The following is a 24743-nucleotide window of genomic DNA, read 5'->3' as shown; positions in this document are numbered from 1 at the left end:
TGACCTCGAGCCTACCTATCCCCTTGTACTGTTTGGAATCGGACCTGGTTTATGTACTCTCGCCTGTCCCGTCCTGCCTTTTGCCTACCCCTTTTGTTATAATAAATATCGGAGCTCAACCATCTGCCTCCTGTGTCTGCATTTGGGTCTTGCCTTGTGCACTTATACAAGTGGGTAAGCGTCATCTAATATTTATAAAATATTATCTGGACACTTTCTGTTTACCTGGAATTTTTCACTTTTAGTCTTAATCTTTACTACACTACTCACTGTTTAGCACATGACCTCACATGTGAATCCTTAAAGAGATGAGTGGGGCTGGCTTAAGAGGGTGTGAACAATGCTGAATGGGTGTAGACAAAGGAGAGCTCTCCAGTAGGTACCAAAAAATTCAAAGGCCATTTTCTCAAAAGTGAGATTACAAGTTTATCAACTTTCAAAGCAGAATGACTTTCCCATTGTTCTTCAAATATGCAGTGTATAATATACCATTTTGTAGCTCTGTGTCTGCTTTTATCCAATGTAAAAAAAAAATAGAATGTAAATAACCCTTATCCTACCTACTAAAATCATTGACAGGTGGCAGCATTGATTTATGCGATCAATATGTGTCTTAAAATAAATAAATACATTATGTTGAAAGAATGATTGATGAGGAATTTGTTTCATTTAATACTTTTTAGAATAAGGCTGTAACGTAACAAAGTGATGCACTGTACATATGAAATGTGTAAAACCAGTGTTACATTATCAAAGTGACCAGTGATTCCATGTCTATGTACATAGGTCAGCAGTTTGTGAGGGTCTTAGGGGACAAGTCAAATTTCTTCAGACTCCTGAGGTTGACGAGGCGCTGTTGTGCCTTCTTCACTACATTGTCTTTGTGGTTGGACCATTTCAGATTGTCAGTGATCTATACATCGAGGACCTTGAAGCTTTTCACCTTCTCCACTGTGGTCCTGTGGATGGGGCGTGCTCCCTCTGCGGTCTCCTGAAGTCCACGATCAGCTCCTTTGCTTTCTTGACATTGAGGGAGAGGTTAATTTCCTGGCACCATTCCGCCAGGGCCCTCACCTCCATGTAGGCTGTCTCGTCATTGTTGGTAATCAGGCCTACTACTGTTGTGTCATCTGCAAACTTGATGATTGAGTTGGAGGCTGTGTGACCACGCAGTCATGGGTGAACAGGGAGTACAGGGGGAGCTGAGCACACACCCTTGTGGGGCCCCTGTATTGTAGATCAGCGTAGTGGAGGTGTTGTTTCCTATCTTCACCACCTGGGTGGCGCCCGTCAAGAAGTCTAGGACCCAGTTGCAGGGGCGGGGTTCAGACCCAGGGACCGAGCTTAATGATGAGCTTGGAGAGTATATGATGTTGAAGGCTGAGCGAGAACAGCATTCTTACATAGGTATTCCTCTTGTCCAGATGCGATAGCCCAGTGTGCAGTGCGATAGCGGTTACAAGTTGGACCTTGCGTGCAATTGATCAATAAGGTGTCTTAATTCTAATTGAGGAAATTTGAGCAGTGTTTATACCTGGTTGTAATGTGCATCCTTTGTCCTGATCTTGTCCACATTCTGATTGTGCCCACATTTTCAGACCGGTATAGACAATTGAAAGACTCATTGTGATCTGATTGTGAGCAGATATTCCTGACCACCTTTGGAGGTAGTCAGGCACGTATTGTGTCTGGATATCTTACAAATGTAGACGGCTCTGGAAGAAACCATTTAAAACATCCTTATCCGGCCTAACTAAAATCATTGACAGGTGGCACCATTGATTTATGCAATCAATGTGTCTTAAAATAAATAAATACACTGCTCAAAAAAATAAAGGGAACACTAAAATAACACATCCTAGATCTGAATGAATGAAATATTCTTATGAAACACTTTTTTCTTTGTGCTGACACAAAATCACACAATGTGCACAATGTGCTGACAACAAAATCACACAAAATTGATCAATGGAAATCAAATTTATCAACCATGGAGGTCTGGATTTGGAGTCACACTCAAAATTAAAGTGGAAAACCACACTACAGGCTGATCCAACTTTGATGTAATGTCCTTAAAACAAGTCAAAATGAGTCTCAGTAGTGTGTGTGGCCTCCACGTGCCTGTATGACCTCCCTACAACGCCTGGGCATGCTCCTGATGAGGTGGCGGATGGTCTCCTGAGGGATCTCCTCCCAGACCTAGACTAAAGCATCCGCCAACTCCTGGACAGTCTGTGGTGCAACGTGGCGTTGGTGGATGGAGCGAGACATGATGTCCCAGATGTGCTCAATTCGATTCAGGTCTGGGGAACGGGCGGGCCAGTCCATAGCATCAATGCCTTCCTCTTGCAGGAACTGCTGACACACTCCAGCCACATGAGGTCTAGCATTGTCTTGCATTAGGAGGAACCCAGGGCCAACCGCACCAGCATATGGTCTCACAAGGGGTCTGAGGATCTCATCTCGGTACCTAATGGCAGTCAGGCTACCTCTGGCGAGCACATGGAGGGCTGTGCAGCCCCCCAAAGAAATGCCACCCCACACCATGATGACCCACCGCCAAACCGGTCATGCTGGAGGATGTTGCAGGCAGCAGAACGTTCTCCACGGCGTCTCCAGACTCTGTCACGTCTGTCACATGTGCGTGTGAACCTGCTTTCGTCTGTGAAGAGACAAGGGCGCTAGTGGCGAATTTGCCAATCTTGGTGTTCTCTGGCAAATGCCAAACGTCCTGCACGGTGTTGGGCTGTAAGCACATCCCCCACCTGTGGACGTCGGGCCCTCATACCACCCTCATGGAGTCTTCTCAAACGGTCAGACAGACACATGCACATTTGTGGCCTGCTGGAGGTCATTTTGCAGGGCTCTGGCAGTGCTCCTCCTTGCACAAAGGCGGAGGTGGCGGTCCTGCTGCTGGTTGTTGCCCTCCTACGGCCTCCTCCACGTCTCCTGATGTACTGGCCTGTCTCCTGGTAGCGCCTCCATGCTCTGGACACTACGCTGACAGACACAGCAAACCTTCTTGCCACAGCTCGCATTGATGTGCCATCCTGGATGAGCTGCACTACCTGAGCCACTTGTGTGGGTTGTAGACTCCGTCTCATGCTACCACTAGAGTGAAAGCACCGCCAGCATTCAAAAGTGACCAAAACATCAGCCAGAAGCATAGGAACTGAGAAGTGGTCTGTGGTCACCACCTGCAGAACCACTCCTTTATTGGGGGTGTCTTGCTAATTGCCTATAATTTTCACCTGTTGTCTATTCTCCATTTGCACAACAGCATGTGAAATTTATTGTCAATCAGTGTTGCTTCCTAAGTGGACAGTTTGATTTCACAGAAGTGTGATTGACTTGGAGTTACATTGTGTTGTTTAAGTGTTCCCTTTATTTTTTTGAGCAGTGTACATATTACATTGAAAGATTAGCTTAGCTAGATTTTAATAAATCTAGTCACAATGTGTTCACAGTGAATGGATAGGAGACCATGTGTAGACATATTTCTGAAAATGTGGGCACAATCTAAATGTGGACAAGATAAGGACAAAGGGACTCATGTTAGAACCAGGTATAAACAGGGTTTTGGATTGGAATTGGCTGAAGAGAAATGGTATTCATCTCAACCCTGATTGGCAGTGTTGTTATACCTTCAGAGCTCTGACGCATGGCGTAGGTCTTCATCCGGAAGGCTGTGTGGAATCCGCCGGGTTAGGTCTCCTTGGAAGGACTCTTCAATGGAGTCCAGGTTCCACGGCATCAGCACCCTCCCCCTCGAATTAGGCATGCGAAAAAGCTCCAGAAACTCAGCTTTTGACTAAGACGAGAGAGAAAGGGAGGGGAAAAATCAGAAATCCTTTTTACTATAAGTTCCTTGAATTTATTAAGTTACATAGATGATAATAGCAGTGATGACAATATGGTAATACACTTAATCAAGGCAGGCAATCAGCTGCTGTGAAGCAATTTCTCCATAATGGAGGTCAATTCAAGATCTACTCTGTGGACACATTTGATAATACCAGTGCCTCGACAGAAAATCCAATAACTTGGTTTCCATTTTGTTTTTGCTGTCTGGTACTGGAGACTCAGACACAGTCTGCTGCCTAAACCTAACAACCCACTGGGCACAGAAGTAATTTCAACATCTAGCTTTTTTTTTAACATTTGGTTGAGTCAGTTTGGTCCAATCAGTTTTCCACGTTGATTCAATGTCATCACATTGAATGTTTTTATTGAAATTACGTGGAAACAACATTGATTCAACCAGTTTTTGCCCAGTGGGAACCCTTCAGTGCCAAGGCTTTAACGAAAACCCAAAGACCGCAGTAAGAGATTGGACTTCTTTATTGTTGAAATTGCGGACAATATTTGGCAGCGCGGAAAACTCCCTCAGTAAAATAAGACTCCTGTGCCTTGAAAGGTAACCGGAGCCGACAACAGCAAAACTAGACCCGAAACACAGAGGCATTCTCCCGACTTTGCTCCCACAGTGGAGACACAATATGCTTCTCTATCTCGCTTTGGACAGAAAGGACGGCAGATTACGGCGCTGAGAGGCCGGAGAATAGGACGCTTTTGAGGGAAGAAAGGCCTCCTTTCTGACTGCTCCTCCCAACAGGATAAATGAGAGAAAATTGGTTGTGATTATTGTGCGGTGGCAATAAACGACGCAATCAACAAAAAGTGCTACAACTCCCAACCACCCTCCCGCAATCACCCAAGCTTTGACAAGTCTGCCTTAAAAGCTACACTGACAATACACCCCTCAGATATGATGTAATTTATTTCACTATGCTGCCTCAAATGGACTGAGTGTGTAACACGAGCAATGAAATAATACCCCCAAAATTATGTTAAGAAACACGGTGATCAGGCCGACAAGAAACAGGAGATAACCTTTCCTTTTTGCATATCGCCCATTAGTTGTATATTGAGGCTACTTTTGTTTCTCGCATGGACGAAAACCCCTCAGGTTTGATATCCATCTGATCTTTCAAAGCCGGGAGCGATAATGTCAGACCACTAATTTCCCACCCAAAGATCATATCGATGCACTTGGGAACATTCTCTCTTTCTCCTCCATCTCTCTCCCCCCCTCCTCTCACTCCTCTCTCTCTCTCTCTCTATCTCGCCCTGTCTCAGACTTGGCTGAGGTGCCTAGACCGGCCAAGTAGCATTTAGGGGCAGTAATTCAATCCTGAGTGGTGAACATGGATTAGCAGAGGGGGACTCTTCAAGTCTTGTAATGAGGGACTATCAGGACTCAGAACCAGAGCGTGACTTGGCCAGGACAATGAGTGCGCTGGACAATGGTTGCGTCCCAATAATATCTCCTTTCTCCTGAAGTGTACACTCGTTTACTACTTCCCACAAAATAAAAATAAAAAATTGGATTGGTGGAGGCATGGGCTAGAATGAATTTCCACCATATTCTTTATAGCAGTCATTTCCTTTAAAATCAGTGAAGGGCAGTGAACAAGTGCAGAGTTTGGAAGGGAGGACAGATAATTGGGACGTAGCCAATGTTTAGAAAGGTGGTTGTTGTCAAAAGCACATCTCATGAAATGTAGGCAAATTAATATACCTTCTTGTCATGAATGTACACAATGGAAATAAGTCCCAGAATTGATTGTGTGTTATCCTTAATGATTTTACTCATCTACATGTATGTAGTTTTCAAGTTTTATGTGCGCGCGTTTTTAAAATGGTTGAATTAATACACTAACCAAAAATGAAAAGGACTCTTGAAAAGTAGGAGCATAACAGTGGGCCGTGGGCCTTCTTGTCTTAGCCAGGACCATTTATTTCAACTCTCGTCTCCATGCACAGCACAAAAAAACCTGATTTGACTTGTCAACTAATCATCCAGGTCTTGACTGATGACTGTGTGCGACTAGAACACTCAAGGACTGGAGTTGGGAAACACTGGCCAAGGACAACAACGGCAACATCTGGGATGATTAATAGGTCTGCGTTAGACAACAGAAATAAATTCCGTGAACTACAGTATCTTTGTGCAAAGTGACAGAGGTGAAGGTGATTGAAACAATATTAAAGCAGAATAGAAAAGGAGATGTACAGTAGGCAACGGAATCTCTTTCATCTCCATTGTTTTTAAGAGGGAGAAGGAAAACTAACTGAGGATAAGATAAAAGAGGAACAGACAAGTGCCCAAAGGGCAGTGAACAAAGAGAAGGGACAAGCCAGGATACAATCTTAGAAAAAAAGGGTTCCAAACGGGTTCTTTGTCTGAACCCTTTTTGATTCAAGGTAGAACTCCATGTAGAACCCTCTGTGGAAAGGGTTTTACATGGGACCCAAAAGGGTTCTACCTGGAAACAAAAATGTTTCTTCAAAGGGGGACATCAGAATAACCATTTTTGCCCTAGCACTACACTGTAAAACTTTTCCCTGTAAATTTACAGCATTATACTGGTAACACAGTGGCCAGTTTAATACCGTAAATTTGCTTTACAGCAGTGCTGTAATATAGTTTACAGTACTATTTTCCTTACTTTAAAACATATTACAACATCCCTGCTGAAGACAGCTTCCTGAAATGTAATATTGTAATGAAAAACAATACTTGTTCAAATATATATATATATATTTATTCAAATTCATTACATGAATTTCAAATGAAATGGCACTTTAACCACAAAAAACTATATTTGAAAAGAGCAACATGACAACTCCAGATAGTAGGAGAGAGTGATAAGAACATTGATAAATAGTAGCCAATAATGTACTTCAACATACACAAACCAAGACATCAGAATAAGTCCAGTATTTTCAAGAATGACCATGTAAGAAAAAAAAACTATCAAGACAGATCAATGAAAAATAGGAAAACAACAGACGAACAGGGAGAAATGTTTACAAAAAAACTACAAGAAGAACCGCTTGTCGGCCTGTCTTTAAGAGAGAAACGAGAGAGAGATCGAGAGTGAGGGGCTGAGAGAGAGGGATGTACAGAGAGGAGCGAGCAGGGCTAGACTGTAGACAGACAGGCACGCTATCGCAACCCAACACGGCTCCGGGATGGCACTAGCAGAGCATCTGCTGACCCAACCCGCACGGCAGGATTTCTGAGAGAATGAGAGATGCAAACAAGTCTTGAATAAGTCTGTTAATCGTGCAGATTATCACCCCAATCTTTGAAACTGTAATCCTCCTTAGCTCTGATTTGTCAACTAGGACCAACATGGAAATAGAAAGAATAGAAAGAGAGAGATTGCTATTACTCGTGTGTAAAAAAGGCAGATGACAACTGACAAACGAAGTTTGTGTTCATCGGGTGTGTGTGTTTGTGTACTTACATGTTGGAGTTTTTCCGCTCAAACTCCTTCAGGTCTGCGAGGAAAGCGTGCAACATGTGGGTTAATTGGCAATGGCTTCCTCTGAATGACCTTTCCGGCCTTGCGGCTCACTCCTTCTTTCGCTGTGCATTTGGTTCCTTCAGGGTTTATTCAAATCAGGATCCTGAACAACCCAACATAGAATATATGAAATCAGTTGAGACATTGAAAAAAGAGCAATAAGAAATATCATTGCAATGTAACTAATAGATGCTAAATGTAAGTGTTGGATCAATAAATGTTCAACGCTTGCCGCTGTATGAGCTCCAAGGTTGCAGAGGCCAATGATAAAAACATAGAAAAAACATAGAAAGTGCTGAAGAGCAGAGAGCAGCAGCAAAGTTGGACTCACTGTCCAAAACATAGACTACCCTCCCCTCGATCGTCACCATCCAACCCAATAGAGTATTTCCTGAAATAAACAAAAGTTAGTGCATACTTACGAAATGTCTCTAGATAGGTACCATAATACTATGTATTTCTGTTCCACCTTAAATCAAATAATTGTATTACCAAGCATGATCAGCCTTGGTGTGTCTGGCAAAGGAATTTGCGCCTCGACATCAACCCGAGTTGCGGTGACCTAAAATCACAAAACATACATTAAAAAAAGATTCAAATCATGTACAGTATAAACACCATTAATCATATATAAACTTTATAAGTATAACAACACTATTCCTTACATCTGCCAAGAGGAACAGAGATTCATCCTTCTCTTTGAAGTGTGTCATCAACAAAAGAATGCTCTTCTCTGTTCTTAATCTTAGATAACAGGGAGTGGTACCCACTGCCAAGTTGTTCTCCTTCCTCGGTCAGGTCTCCAAAATTCTTTGGGTACTCCGTTACAATGGATTTTGAAATTTCCCTGCATACAGCCTTGTTGGGATTGGGGCAGTGCTCATGCATGGCGTTGACAGTCTCCCTCACCATCTGCCGCCTCTACCCTCTTTCCTTGGGCAATGGCCTGCTTGAGGCCGGAGGGAATCTTCTGCCAAGGTACCTGGAGGTTGCTGAGCGACATTGTGCTCATGTTAATCATTGTTGTTGTAGGCAAAGAAGAGGTTGGACTTGGAGGGGACAGCAGTTCACTCACACCACTGACTGACTCACAAGGCAGAGGGGATGATGAGCAACCACCCGTTTTAAGTTACAGTTTTAACAGTGGCCAAGTAGGCTAATGTGGCTTTTTTGATCATAATGTAGGCCCACCAGATTGGCCTACCATCAAAAGCAATGGAGAAAATGCATCCCATAACATTTTAACATGAAAATAGCTGTTCTATCATTCAGCCTACAGTAGCAGCCAATGTGTGGTGTTTAATGTACAGTAGGCCTACATTCCATGAGACTTTTGAAAAAAACATGCAGGGCTTGACATTAAAACCTGTTCATCCACTTGTCCTTCAGACAAGGTGATTGAAAATGTTGTGTTGTTTGATGCAAGAAACCACTTAACAAAATAAAATGATTCTCATATCATTATTACAGAGAATCAGACAAATTATGCTATCCTCTGCCTATTGACTACTTAGCTTATTCAAGCCTGTGTCAAAATATAACACTGCCTCTTTAAGACGAAAACAACTATTTACATGACTGGCTTTTCAAAGATGTCTTGAAATGTACACATTTTGTGCTCTTGTAGGAAGCAATCACTCCCCCATTGTGGACTACAAATGATCTATAACTGGGCAAATAACTCACTAACTAGCAAAAGATGTGCACACTTGGCTACATGCAGCTGCCTCTCAGACAATGTTTTTGCACAGGTTTCTAAAGTTGTGAAGTTTTCTGCCACACTCCTTGAAGAAGGAGTGCTTGCTCTCAAACCTCAGTGTCCACAAACAAATGAGTGGGCCAAATTGCAGGATGAGGTCGGGGTAGTGTAACAAGTAGTGATGCGTTGGTGCAAGGGCACTCCTCTACCCCACAAGCAAAACTGTAGTTCGCCTCATGTTTTTTTGCATGAGTAATGAATGCTTTAATATTTAGGCAACAGAAATTGCAGGATTTACCCCTGTACATTCCCAATAAAGCTACTTCCAGCTACCAGCCAGCTAGCTATATGAAAATTACACTATCCCCAGCCAGCAAATTGCATGCACACACCTGAAAAGCTATCAAGCTATACCATGCAACGCATAACAACCACACAATCTCAATAAAAAAATGTGTAATAGACTACAAGGCCAAATAAAATATCAGCATGTGCCTGATGTGTCAGATATAATTAATTTAACGTCGCCTAATTAATAGATGGATAAGGATAACTTCTGAAAGATTAGCAAAAGCGCAAGGAAAATTCAACTCATGTGGGAAAATGTCATGACCATCGCCCTGAATAATGCTAGTGAGCTAACCACACAATCTGAAGAAAATTTAAATAAAAGATAACTTTAATATCCTGCAGGGCAACATATGAGTCTCTGCCTGTTGTTGCTGAATTAATGTAATGGATTAATAAGGATAACAAAAGCAGGGGGAATATTCCACTACACTTTTGCTAAATCACACGCACTCCCAGACTGAGTAGAGCTAACCAGAGATATTTGGAGAAAGGTGTCCAATGGTAGGCTGGACAATAGAATGAGTTAAAATTCACCCAACGCTGAAAAATGGCAATACAGCGTTGGCTAAACTGGAACACTAGTGCAAGCCCATAGCAAATAAATTTAATCGAACGTTCGCAGAACCTATTTTGACAGGAATTATGCTTAGAATTCCATTTATCCTAAATGGCACCAAAAAATCAGCCCTTTTCATATTACCACTACAATTTGGTCTTAGGACGAAACTGTAGAAAGTAAACATACGCACGTCGATTGCGTCAACTGCGCTTATGTCTGCATAACGAGGAAGTAGGAAACAAATTGCAGCCAAGGACTAATTTTGGTCTAGTGATCGATGACAACGAGATACACTGCCCAGCATTACATAATTAGAAAGAAGAGATTATGCTGAATAAAATGGTGTCATACTTGAAAAAAATCTAAATATACACATCGAGAGATATTTGGCAAAATATACATACATACCCTTATTTCCCAAAAACAATGGCAGTCTGAAAGTTCTAAGAACAGTCTTTTATTTAACCAGTTTACCATTTATCTACTACCATTTGCCTTTTTGTGTTTAACATTTTGGGGTTTGTAATCTAGCGGTTAAGAGCGTTGGTCAGTAACCGAAAGGGGCTAGTTTGAATCCCCGAATGGACTAGGTGAAAAATCTGCCGATGTACCCCTGAGCAAGGCACTTAACCTTAGTGGCTCTGGATAAGAGTGTCTGCTAAATGACTAAAATGTAAGTCGCTCTGGATAAGAGCGTCTGCTAAATGACTTAAATGTAAATGTAAATGTAAACTAGGCCTCTATGTGAAAGCGTGGCAAAAATGTATTAACATTTCGTTATTTACAGATCTACTCCTCTGATGGCAGGCAGCACACTTACGAAAACAAACTGCTCAGCAAAGCAAAGGCTCTTTTGAGAGCTACCAGATTTATAATTTAAAAAAGCTACTTTTTAGTGTCTGTGTCCAGTGTCTGTATTTATATGTTAAGGTGGTGTTACTTTCGCAGATAATGTCACCCATCGAAATAAATTGTTTTTTTTATTTAAAAGAATTAACTAAATGTATGGTGTTTATGTCAGTTTCATTGTTAGTTATGGTTTAAATTGTTATTTTATGTTTGTAAGTGATAATATTAACAAAAAATATATATATATTGCAATTTTGAGTAATTACTACTTTAGTAAGGATATATAATTTATTCAGTACTACTGGAGTTGCTAAATAATTCCAATAGATGGGAGCATAAGATCACAAATTAAATTTCAGAAGATTCGTTTTCTCCCTGGGTACACCACTCCCCTCACAGGAAAACTCCTGCGCACACTTTTTTCTGTCCCTTTCCACACTGATAACGCAAGAGGAAGGGCTGAAAAGACAAAAAACAGATTACTGTGAAGTAATATAATGATGATTCATGTTTATTATTACCAGTTTTCATGCTCGTGTTTTGAAATTATACTTAATTTATAATGCATGTCTACTAGAGTGAGGTTGGCGCACCTGTCTAGTGAATATTTGGCCGGGGTTCAGTACCTGCTGTAGTCACAATTTTTTTGCTCTCCAAGCATACGAGATAAATAGCTACTTGTAAAGTAATGAGTGACCATTTAAAAAAATCATGGGACATTTAGTCTTTGGTTGCATGCCAATTTATGTCAATCATATTGCTGCTATAGCCTATACTTGAAGCTTTGTGGTCTTATGCTGACATCTATTGGAAATATTTAGCAATTAAAAGTTATTAATCCACATAAAGACATTGGTGAAGCCGCTGAGAAATAAAGTGTATTTTTCTTATTAATTCCTGAGATCACTCAAACCTATCCCAGCCAATTGCTGGACTTCACATATAGGTTACTAGGTCACACCCAGTTCAAACCAAATTTGAAAAATACAATGTGGCTTGTTTATCAAGTGTTCTGCCTTGCAATAATAAATATCACAAAATAACTAATAACAACAAAACAATTGCAAAATGCTTGCATACAGTAGGGTTTGATTAGAAAAATAACAATCAAAATGCTATTTAGTACTCTAATGGTATTTACTGACATAATATTATTACAAAAATAGTTTTAAAAAGTGTTCTAGGCTACCCTACCCAAGAATTAGGTTTAGGGTTTAGGGTTAAGGCTAAAATAGGTTATACCTATTGTTAGGGATAAAATAGGTTATACCTAGGGTTAAGGTTAAGGCTAAAATAGGTTATACCTATTGTTAATGCTAAAATAGGTTATACCTAGGGTTAGGGTTAAGGCTAAAATAGGTTATACCTTGGGTTAGGGTTTTTAAGGCAAAAAACAGTATGGGTTTATAGCTCTCTTCCACCTCCCTGTGGCCTTCTGTGGATACTACATAACTCATTCGTGACTCTAGGCTCATAATCTGAGGTAGCAACTGCATCAGATCTACAAATCAATGAGCTAGACCTATCCATTTGGTTTGCAACTCTGTGAACGTGTGCAGCATTCGCTTCATTCGATGCCTTCTAATAAATAGATTTCGATGCATATCAAATTACCCAGCAGCCATTTAAAAACAACAAATCGTCTAAAAAATAGGTCATTTCTTTAATAAAAAAATGTATTCTGGCTGTTTCAATCAGCCACATCTTGAAAAAGAGGACATGGACATGCGTTTTGTTTAGGTTTACACCTTTTTCTGAAAGAAAATATGCTTAACCATGACCAGAAAAGGTTTAAAGTTTGATGGGTATGCGCCAGCCATCTGTGGTGCTGTTGGTCACAACGTTTACACAGGCAATCAGTGTGCGTGCTCACTAAATAGCTGTAACCCTGTTAAGATTACAGTTATTGAAGTAAGCGTGGGAGTGTGACCTGGTCATGTCTCATTGCCAACAATAGCAAAGCAGGCATTGTGATGTAGTATAACGGGCTGGGAATAGAATTTTTGGAAGGTGAGTTGGTGCCACGGTGCTCAATATAACTAATAGGAGCATTCAGGGTGAAAAATGCACTAACATAAGACCTGTTTCTTCATGATTACTTCAAACACTACGCCAATGTGTGCAAAGCTGTCATCAAGGTAAAGGGTGGCTACTTTGGAGAATCTAAAATATATTTAGATTTGTTTAACACTTTTTTGGTTACTACATGATTCCATATGTGTTATTTCATAGTTTTGATATCTTCACTATTATTATACAATGTAGAAAATAGTAAAAATAAAGAAAAACCCTGGAATGAGTAGGTGTGTCCAAACTTTTGACTGGTTCTGTATATTACTCTTAAATTTGAAATTGAATTCCTGTATTTTCTTCACAATAAAATTATATTTAAAATGTTTCAAGTATACTTTTACAAATATACTTCTACTCATTAACCACATTAGCTATTGTAATTAGCCATATAAAGGTTACATTGATTGAGCAAGGCACCTTCTCAGCCAATGTTAATATTCTATTTAAAAAGCAGTTGTGGCTGAAGCAGAAATGTTCAAGTAACACTTTTGAGAACTGTGCACCATTGGCATTTCACACGTTAGTTGTTCACATTACGGTACAACGTTGATTCAACCAGTGGGATGTTTTTTTCAATAGAACCATACATTAACTTTAAAGCGGCAAACAGCTCAGGGATGGGGCTGGAAAAATGTAACCACTCTCAAATTCATAGATTGAGCTATCGATGCAAGGACCGACCATCCATGAGTTCAAAATTATAGTTTTAACTGTGTTTTCAAGCTATACAGTGTTTGTTGACAATTACATTATTTACAAACTATGAGGTAAAACAAGCTCATATTTTGGTTTCTGATGGGGTAGAATCAATGGCTTTATATCATTACTTTAAAAGCCCCAAAATTGATTTAGCAACTGCAGATTACATTTCCCCCCCCCCAAAAAAAATATGTTTTCTCTAAATGATCTTTATGTTTTGAAAACATTCCTAATGTCACACCATTCTGAGAACGTTCTCAGAATATAGTCAATTTTTTCTCTCCAAATAGAACCAAAATAATTGTTTCCTAAAGTTCTCGTAACTATTTGAGAACATTCCCAGAATAACGTTAAATAGAACCATGAGGTTATATAGGAAAGGTTATGTTAAAGTAGACATTTCCCAAAATGAACATTGTTTCTGAAAGTGACTTTCTAAACAATGTTTTGGTTCACTTCTAGCTTGTTAGCTAGCTAGCTAATGTTAAGTTAGCTGGCTAGCCAGTTCAAATAATGACCATATCATATAGCTAATTTGCCTTCATTTTTACAGGAAAAGAAACTCACAACAAGATCATTATTTACAAGTTAATGGCGAGCCAATTAGAGAAAATAGCTTATGGTTGTGAGTGTGATGAAAAGCAGGGCATTCTACCAGAGAATTTTAGAACTTGGACACTGTCTCATTGGCCTAATGTTATATCCTAATTTGACTTTGGTGCAGGTCACGTTCTTCACATTACCATCTCTGGTCAACACATACTATATCAATTAAAATCAAAGGTTATTTGGCACATGCACAGGATACAGAAGGTGTAGTGAAATGATTACTTGCATAGTGGAGTCTTTTGTTTAGACGTGTAGCTAGCTAGCTAGCTAAACAATTACCAATAATCCCAACTCATAACATTAGTACCCTGCATGAATCTGCATGTAGCTAACCAACCAGGTTCAATGTTAGCTAGCTAGCTAACCTTAGGCTATAACTAACAATGCAAATGGATCTGAGATACGAATAATATTGCTGCACAGATTATACATGTAACGTTAGCTAGCTAGCGAGCCAGCCAGCCAACGTTAGCTAGCTAGCTAACAGTACACTTTAACTTGAAATGTAAACGACACTCTGACAAAATTAGAAATGTATAATATCTGAAAACGTAGCAAGCTGTACTCTCTTACCAATATACATGGATGGATGCTTCTCCCTCTGTCTTAGTTTGAAGATGTAATCCGGAGACAGGTGTTTAATACAACAGTCTTCTGTGTGTTCTCTTTTCGTCTCCCTCTGCATATTTGCAATCAAATGCCAGAATTTTCTCCATCTCCTTTGCTATCATACTCTAATTCCACCGGGCATTCCACTGATTTCAAAACTCGGTCCTCTGGAAAGTGGAGAGCAACACTTTTTTTCAGTTCTACAATGTGATATCTTTATTTAAAAAAACACGTTGGAAAGGATTACCTACACATACTGACCAGTTCATGTTATAGACAGAAGCGTGCTACATGGCAGACCAAACTGAGCTCATCTCTCGCAATGTCCAGCCCATCCATTATCTCAGCCAATCAAGGCTAGCAGGAAGGTTCCTCGCTTTTTCCGTGGCTAAACCAACTAGGCTTGTAATATAACAGTTCTATTCGTATTTACAAATGGCATACATGTTTGTTATTAAGGCACATGAAAGTTCACATGTTCCAGAAGGCATTTCTGCCAAAAACGCATTTAGATTTTTGGTAAAAAGTTTATGTTTAAATGCCTCTCCTGTGAAGTAGTTTCCTGAAACAAGTCACATTTGAGAGCATTTGCAATGTCACACCATTTCGAGATTGTTCCTAGAATATTACCAAAAATGACATTTAAATGTAATCATTCCCAATGTCACACCATTTCGAGATTGTTCCTAAAATATTACCAAAAATGAAAATAATGTTTTTTGTAAAGTTCCTTAAATGTACTGAGAATTACTTTTGAAATTCAGAAAGGATATTTGTAGAAAAAAATACATTATAACAGGGGAAAGGGGAAAGTAATCCAGTAATCAGATTAAGTTACTGAGTTTGGGTAATCCAAAGGTTACGTTACTGATTGACATTTTGGACAGGTAACTAGTAACTAGTAAGTGTAACGGATTACACTTAGAAAGTAACATACCCAACACCTGGTTCTTAGAATGTTTTTTGTTAGCTGAGAATGTACCAGGTCAGTTGGCTGAGATTCTCTTTTCAGCAAAGACCTTGACAGGTACCAACTAAGGGTCTGTCTACAAATACACACCAGGCCCCACCACAGAGCTTCGTTGTGTGTCAAAGTCCTGGGGTTTGGGCTTAACAGTGAGGCCCAAACCCCAGAGTCCAACATCTCCACGGTGACATTGTCCTTCTCAACCAGGTACACCAGGAAGGAGGCCAGGATGAGGGACAGAAAGCCAATGTACCAGGCAGTGATCAGCTCCTACAGGCCGTCACACAGACACATAGAAAGAGTTCTGAGGTTTTTTCAGGGACGTGAAAAGTTCTGAACTTTGCAGATAGAAATATGTACAATGAATGGAGTCGACACGATTCCCTGTTCTATATAACAGACAATCATTTCTGTTCTACACAATACAGTTGAAGTCGGAAGCTTTTTTTCTTCTATAGGATTGAGGTCAGGGCTTTGTGATGGCCACTCCAATACCTTGACTTTGTTGTCCTTAAGCCATTTTGCCACAACTTTGGAAGTATGATTGGGGTTATTGTCCATTTGGAAGAGCCATTTGCGACCAAGCTTTAACTTCCTGACTGATGTCTTGAGATGTTGCTTCAATATATCCACATAATTTTCCTGCCTCATGATGCCATCTATTTTGTAAAGTGCACCAGTCCCTCCTGCAGCAAAGCACCCCTACAACATGATGCTAGCAACAAGTTAGCAACAATAGATAAGATCTTGCTATCATCGATAGGAAAATACCTGTCTATTTGTGGAAAAATCACCCTGATTAACTCTTTAGTCATATCACAGTTTACCTATTTGCTTATGGTTTTGCCTACACCTAGTGACCTGCTTTTTAAATTATATGAACAAAAATATTCAATTTTATTTGGAACGGCAAGCCAGATAAAATTAAAATGACCTATTTATATAACGAATATGAATTCGGAGGGCAGAAATGATTAAATATTAAAGCATTAGACCTCTCACTAAAGGCATCAGTCATACAAAAYTTATACTTAAATCCAAACTGGTTCTCTAGTAAATTGGTACGACTGTCTCATCCTATGTTCAAGAAGGGCCTTTTTCCCTTTTTCAGATTACACCTGCTCACTTTCGGTTGTTTGAAAAGGAAATAATCTCCAAAATATCTTTATTTTTTAAACAAGCCTTAGAAAGTTGGTTGCAATTTCAGTTTAATCCACCTGAAAGGACGGAACAAATAGTACAACAAATATTGTGGTTAAATTCAAATATACTAATTGATTAAAAAACTGTATTAATCGAAGAAATTTTGAAAAAAATGTATAATTTTTGTGAATGATATCATAAATAGGACTGGTGGACATATGGAAATGTCTGCTCTACCCAAAATTACAACCTATTAATTGCAACATTACCACAAAAATGGAAGAGGCAAGTAGAAGGGGAAAAAGTAAGGAACTTGTATGTCGGCCCAGTATTAAAGAACATAAATGGTTAAAGAAAGGTGTGATAAATAAAAACATATACCAATTTCATTTAAGGACCAAAAAACTGATAGCTGTGCCATATAAATTGCAAAATAGTTGGGAAGAGATTTTCGATGTACCCATTCCATGGCACATGGTTTATGAATTGATACGCAAAACAACGCCGGATTCAAAACTTCGAATTTTTCAATTTAAATTACTATACAAAATTCTTGCAACCAATAGAATGTTATATATATGGGGGATACAATCGTCCCAGCTCTGCGGATTCTGCTGTGAGGAGGCAGAGTCATTAGATCATTTATTTTGGTATTGTCCATATGTAGCTCGTTTTTGGTCACAGGTCCAGGAATGGCTGAAGAATTGCAACATTTGCCTAGAACTAACGCTACAGATAGCAATACTGGGTGATTTGAAAAGCCATAGTCAATCAATCAATAATATAATTATTATTTTAGCTAAAAAATATATTTTTCATTTACAATCTGTAGAAGCTATGAGAATAGGAAGGTTAAATTATTTTGTGAAGCATCACAGCACAGCTGAAAAATATATGGCAAATAGAAATCCGAAATGGATGATGTTGAGAGATAGATGGGAGGGGTTGAATGGAGGGACTAATAATAAGATAAACAATGTAAAACATACGGGATCTGTAAAATGTATATAGGTTCGGAACTTTTGTGAAATAGCACAGTTACAAATAGATATCAAACTGGAAAAACATTAGAAATAGAGGAAGGACTAAGAACAAACAAGAGAGAACTATTGTAAAGTAGACTGTGTCTGTAAAATGTGTATAAGATGTATAAATTGAAGATAAAAGCAGAAGTGTTTATTAGTTTACTCCAATTGGGGGATTGGTGGTAGGGTTTGCGGGGAATAATAATAAAGGTATATTCTTAAAAAAAGTATGTCTATATAGGTATGTGTATGTATATATGTGTATGTATGCGTGTATGGATATATATATTTACCCCAAAAATATGGGGGATTGGAAATTATGCAGACAATTACATTGATGGAAGCAACATTCTTTCCGCAATATTAAGCTGATCCACCCCTAAAAAAAAATAAAAAAATAAAAATAAAAAGGCTGGACTTCGGGCTTAATAAAATAACTTGGACCCTTAACTATTTTGCAGAACTTACTCGGAAACATGCGTGCTATGTTCCTGTTGTCAACTTCTGTCTGCAATTGCATTAATAAATGAATGATTGATTTACTTAAAGATATTGTCTGAATGCTAATTTCACCAATGAGCCAATGATTGACAGGATATAAGAAAAACCCCAACAGTAGGACGATGCCAGGTGTCTGAAGTGCATTTCAACGGGTAAGGCCAACGACGCAGCTCTTGTCTGGGATGAGGCACAGGCCCTGGACTGTCCCTTCCTGGAGCTCACGTTGCTTTTCTTGGTCTCCGGGGCATGGACTGGATATTGGGCAGCCAGCGCTTTCGCACGCACCGGGCATTTGTGCACATGTCGCGTGCGATCATGTTCATCTATCTCTTGAAATTAGGTGCAAAGTTCTGACAGTAGACTGCAGAAAAGGGGAAAGAGAAATGCAACACTGAAAGAAATGCACGCTGCCTTAATTTGCTTACAGTGTTGAGCCATATTAATATAGTGTGGTGTTTAGACTTGAGAAATAGAAGGGCACCTACGTTTGACAGTGTTTAGGACACAGTTGTCCAAAGGTTTTCGTCTGGATCATTGGTGGAGGAGCGAATTCCAGTTCCAAAGCTAATGGCCAGTGTTTCTATGGATAATCTCTTTCTCACCTCCCTTATAAAGAGCTAGTTGCCTACTGTGTAGGTCTACAATCTAGCTACGGCAATATACACTGCTCAAAAATAAAGGGAACACTAAAATAACACATCTAGATCTGAATGAATGAAATATTCTTATAAATACTTTTTCTTTACATAGTGAATGTGCTGACAACAAAATCACACAAAAATGATCAATGGAAATCAATATTTATCAACCCATGGAGGTCTGGATTTGGAGTCCAACTCAAAATTGAAAGTGGAAAACCACACTACAGGCTGATCCAACTTTGATGTAATGTCCTTAAAACAAGTCAAAAATGAGGCTCTAGATGTGTGTGGCCTCCACGTGCCTGTATGACTCTCCTACAACGCCTGGGCATGCTCCTGATGAGGTGGCGGATGGTCTCCTGAGGGATCTCCTCCCAGACCTAGACTAAAGCATCCGCCAACTCTGGACAGTCTGTGGTGCACGTGGCGTTGGTGGATGGAGCGAGACATGATGTCCCAGATGTGCTCAATTGGATTCAGGTCTGGGGAACAGTCCATAGCATCAATGCCTTCCTCTGCAGGAACTGCTGACACACTCCAGCCACATGAGGTCTAGCATTGTCTTGCATTAGGAGGAACCCAGGGCCAACCGCACCAGCATATGGTCTCACAAGGGGTCTGAGGATCTCATCTCGGTACTAATGGCAGTCAGGCTACCTCTGGCGAGCACATGGAGGGCTGTGCGGCCCCCAAAGAAATGCCACCCCACACCATGACTGACCCACCGCCAAACCGGTCATGCTGGAGGATGTTGCAGGCAGCAGAAGGTTCTCCACGGCGTCTCCAGACTCTGTCACGTCTGTCACGTGCTCAGTGTGAACCTGCTTTCATCTGTGAAGAGCACAGGGCGCCAGTGGCGAATTTGCCAATCTTGGTGTTCTCTGGCAAATGCCAAACGTCCTGCACGGTGTTGGGCTGTAAGCACAAACCCACCTGTGGACGTCTGTTTCTGACCGTTTGAGCAGACACATGCACATTTGTGGCCTGCTGGCAGTGCTCCTCCTGCTCAAAGGCGGAGGTAGCGGTCCTGCTGCTGGGTTGTTGCCCTCCTACGGCCTCCTCCACGTCTCCTGATGTACTGGCCTGTCTCCTGGTAGCGCCTCGATGCTCTGGACACTACGCTGACAGACACAGCAAACCTTCTTGCCACAGCTCGCATTGATGTGCCATCCTGGATGAGCTGCACTACCTGAGCCCACATGTGTGGGTTGTAGACTCATCTCATGCTACCACTAGAGTGAAAACACCGCCAGCATTCAAAAGTGACCAAAACATCAGCCAGGAAGCATAGGAACTGAGAAGTGGTCTGTGGTCACCACCTGCAGAACCACTCCTTTATTGGGGGTGTCTTGCTAATTGCCTATAATTTCCACCTGTTGTCTATTCCATTTGCACAACAGCATGTGAAATTTATTGTCAATCAGTGTTGCTTCCTAAGTGGGACAGTTTGATTTCACAGAAGTGTGATTGACTTGGAGTTACATTGTGTTGTTTAAGTGTTCCCTTTATTTTTTTGAGCAGTGTATTTACAATTGCACTGTTGAATTGGACTTTCTAACCTGTCAAAAAAGGTGGTGAGCAGCCGACGCAGCAGCACTTTGTGCCTAATACCAGCACACAAATGACAGTTCATCAACTGGCCACGAGTCATATGTATACACACCAGAACCTGGGGAAAAGGACAGAACAATGAAACTTGGGTTCACATCCATGATGAAACAATAAAATGACGGGTCTCCCTAACTATTTATATCTCCAGGACAGCATATTTGTATTGTATGATACAAAAAGAATGGTCTGCACATGAGGGCTTAGATCTTTACTTGAGTCCTTGAGGCAAGCTGAGATACACCATAGAGATACATATTACCAGAGAGGCCTATGTCATGGAAACTGCTTGTGTCTTACCTACTACCAGCTGCACCTTCTCTCCGGGATCTCCCTCCATGTACAGTGTGGGGTGACAGTGGTAGCCAATCTGGCTGAGGAGATTGGCTGGCAGCGCCATCTTGTCCCTGCCGATCAGAACAAAGGGCCGCCTCTGAGTGGCCAGAAGTAGGGAGAACACATCCAACTTATCCTGCACTGGGGAACACAAGAAGTGGCGGAATTTCAATACCAGCCAGTGAGTGTTCTAAAGCTGAAGATGTGCTCAAAGCAGTCCCTCCAGGATTTTGCAGTGTTTTTTAAAATGATATTTGCGGGCCAAAATTTTACATTTTGTGATGACAATTTGTCATGAAAATGCACTGACGGGGGAAAACTTTAGTTTTATGTGGTAAAAGTATGGTGTAGTGAGATGATCTGACAGTTTTATGCAGCATTAGCGGGGATTCAACGGTAATATGCAGCATTAGTGATTTTATGCGGTGATAGTGCAAAGTTTGGACAAATGTACAATTCTTGATTTTGCAAAAAAAAATCCTGTAGTGACTGTCAAAGGAGAACTATTGTTTTTTCTCAAAAGTAACCCAGAGGATGGATCATTTACTGCTGTATGAGTTGGTGGGGTGCCCATAGATCTGTCCGTAGGCCCCGTTTGTATTTCTGCTGCCGCATAACTCCTCTTCAAACTCCTCCTCGTTGGGATGGGAAGTGGGGCTGTTAGTGGCTGGGAGGTTGGAGGGCCTTGGGCTAGAGTGCTCCCCAGAGGCCAGAGGGTACAACTGCACTCCGGGTACCATGTAACATAGCGCTGCTCATTGTTGCGTGTCCCTCAAGGTCCCTGGCTGTGTGCTCTTCACTCATTGGGGACTCACATCTTTCCTGCTTATTTCTACAAATTGCCATTGGCGTGCCAACTGGCAACAGGTCCGGATGGTTGATGTTGGGGCTCAACGGTTCGAAGCCCAGATCCTCGGTGGTGGCCGTCTGGGAATCGCAGTGTGGAGAGTTGGCCTTTAGCATGAGATCCATACCGTGCTCCACAATGTTCTGGATCTGAAGGTAGCCAGACATGTACATGAGCACGAGCTGCTCGCTGGCGGCCATGGTCAGCTTGCCCGTGTAGCAGAAGGAGAGGATCTGCTGGAAGCAGGTTGGGGTGACCAAGGAGGGTAGTTCAAACATGTTCTGGGAGCTGCCGCTGAACAGGTCTCTAAAGTAGAGGCTACTGGTGGCCAGCACAGCGCGGTGGGCCTTAAAGTTCTGGTCGTTGACCATGACGGCCACATCACAGTAGTGGTCCTGCATGCGCTGCTCATTTAGACTTTCCAGCAGGGAGCTGCCGAAGTTGGGGATCTCCACATGCAGGAGGTGGGACATTATGACGACAGCGGGTCTTCACTGGAGACAGGTCTTGCTGAAAGGGCATTTGCAGACAGATAGAGACAACGAGAGAAAGAGGAGATGGAGAAAAAAAGTTATCCACATTCAGACAAAACATGCATGTTAATATGCTATTTACAAATAACATTCTGAGTTCACAGTATCTTTGCAACTACTTACTACAACAAAAAAATCTGCGAATGTCAGTAAGCTAAAAGAGAAATTCCTGAACTTATTCCATTGTATCAACAATCCTGAATATAAGGTCTGAGTTTTGAACTGCTCTGCATAAGCTTTCAGGTGTCCAATAGACTAAATGGAATCTTAACAGACAGTCAGCAAAAACACTCATCCTCCTATCACAAGTATCTAACATGTATGGCACAGCCCTCTCTAAACAAGTCAAACATAAATTCAGATAGAATATACATTTGCCCACCAGAAAGAACAGAAGCACTCTGATTCTCTCCGTCAATGCAACGTCTAGCGTATGTGTCACAGGGAAAGGGGGGCGGGCTATAGACACAGACAGAGGAAGGGTGGGTGTGAGACAGAGGAGGAGTTATTTATGGACATGGAGAGAGCTAATATGGACAACTGCCCTGCAGAGGGTGACTGTGTACTATAGAGCCGGGAAAGGAATACATGTATGACATAACTAATCTGTTTCAGGGATGAGTAAGACCTTAGATTGATTGTTACCGAGACTGTCTAAAATACAATAGACAAATAAAGACCTCCAACATATGTGTTTTCACGCACACTGTGGTATAACACTGCAGACTCATGTTCGTAACAGTAGATGGCCGGCACCATGTGATCACACTCAGCTTGTGTGCCATGACTTGCACTGCAATGCAGTGCTTGTCTGAACTTGGCATGTTGAGTACATAGTGTGCGTACTGCGTCTATGTACCAACTAGGAGCCAGACACACAGGGCACTGCACACAAATGAGTAGACTACGCATCTGTGAATAAAGAGGGGGCTGGATGTGCCTGTTATTTCTTATAATATGGCAAGGATGACTTGTAGGTTATTGAGGATAGCTGGTTATTATCCGATACTGCTAGGATTATTGTGTTAAGGCTATATTGAAATGGATATATTTTCAACCAGGAATGAGGAAGGGCATGCCAACTTGATTTGAAAAGACAGCTTCTAAGCATGTAGCCAGCATTAATCTAAATTACCCTTGTAATGCAAGATTCTAGATGGCGCTGGGGCATATGAGGGCATGTGGGACTGGTTCTTTAAGGACACTGTCAATGGGTTTGCAGATGTGATGTTAGTAGTAGGCTGATCATAAAAACAATACGTATTTTTGTTAAACTGACACCCCTCCAAACATAGGCTAGAGGTAACATGAATTTGATACATTAAAGGCCCAATATGGAATTTAAACAGCCCTGACCCTGCCACTTTGTTTGTAAATAGGGCTGGGGAAATGTAACCGCTCTCAGATTCATAGACGGATTTATGGTTGCAGCAAGGACCGTCAGTTCATGAGATCAACATGATAGTTTTTAACATGATGCAATTATGAAAGTGCTATTGTGTGTCAGTGGCAGATTTCTTACAGTGGTCACAACGAAAGATCACCATAGACTAACACAGAGCTACCAAATAATATTGATTGCACATAAAAATTCACCAAGAGATGGTGAGGAAATTAAAGATCTTGAGCATTAAAGATTTTAGAAAATATCCTAATACCACTGCATTGTACACAATGAAATTCATAGCAATTTACTCAAAGCAAAAGTATAAATGATTAGGTTTTACACACACAATTTACACAATCTTAGCCATACCAATTTATGTTTTGAATAACTTAAATAAGTTAAAGATAAACACAATATCTGGAGGTTTTGAGGCAATGGCATTATCAGGATAAGGTAAGACCCAGATACAGTGTCACGCCCTGGCCTTAGTATTCTTTGTTTTCTTTATTATTTTAGTTAGGTCAGGGTGTGACATGGGTATTTATGTGGGTTTTGTAGTGTCCAGGGTGATTGTAAGGTTTAGGGGGTTTATTTAGAGTAGTTGGCTTTATGTTTAGTATAGTTGTCWWGCTGTGTCTATGTTGTGTGTAGTTGTRTAGMAAAGTCTATGGTTGCCTGAATGGGTTCCCAATTAGAGACAGCTGGTTTCTGTTGTCTCTGATTGGGAGCCATATTTAAGGTAGCCATAGGCTTTAGTTTGGTGTGGGGAATTGTCTATGTAGAACGTTTGTAGCCTGTGTGTGTGTGCACTACGTTATTTAGCTTCACGATCGTTTATTGTTTTGGTAGTTTGTATGTGTTTTGTTTCGTTTTGCCTTCTTCAATAATAAAAAGAAGATGGCTTATTTTCCTCATGCTGCGTTTTGGTCCG

At 40.9% G+C, this 24743-nt stretch overlaps 1 pseudogene; it reads right to left on the bottom strand.

Annotated features, from left to right (window-relative positions):
* Positions 1-3646: 3646 nt before the first annotated feature.
* Positions 3647-22365, bottom strand: LOC111958066 (nucleus accumbens-associated protein 2-like; annotated as a pseudogene).
* Positions 22366-24743: the final 2378 nt, after the last annotated feature.

Source organism: Salvelinus sp. IW2-2015, linkage group LG33, assembly GCF_002910315.2.
Source record: "Salvelinus sp. IW2-2015 linkage group LG33, ASM291031v2, whole genome shotgun sequence".
Taxonomy (NCBI): Eukaryota; Metazoa; Chordata; class Actinopteri; order Salmoniformes; family Salmonidae; genus Salvelinus; species Salvelinus sp. IW2-2015.
Note: the sequence above shows the minus strand (reverse complement) of the source record. Positions and strands in the feature narration are given on the sequence as shown.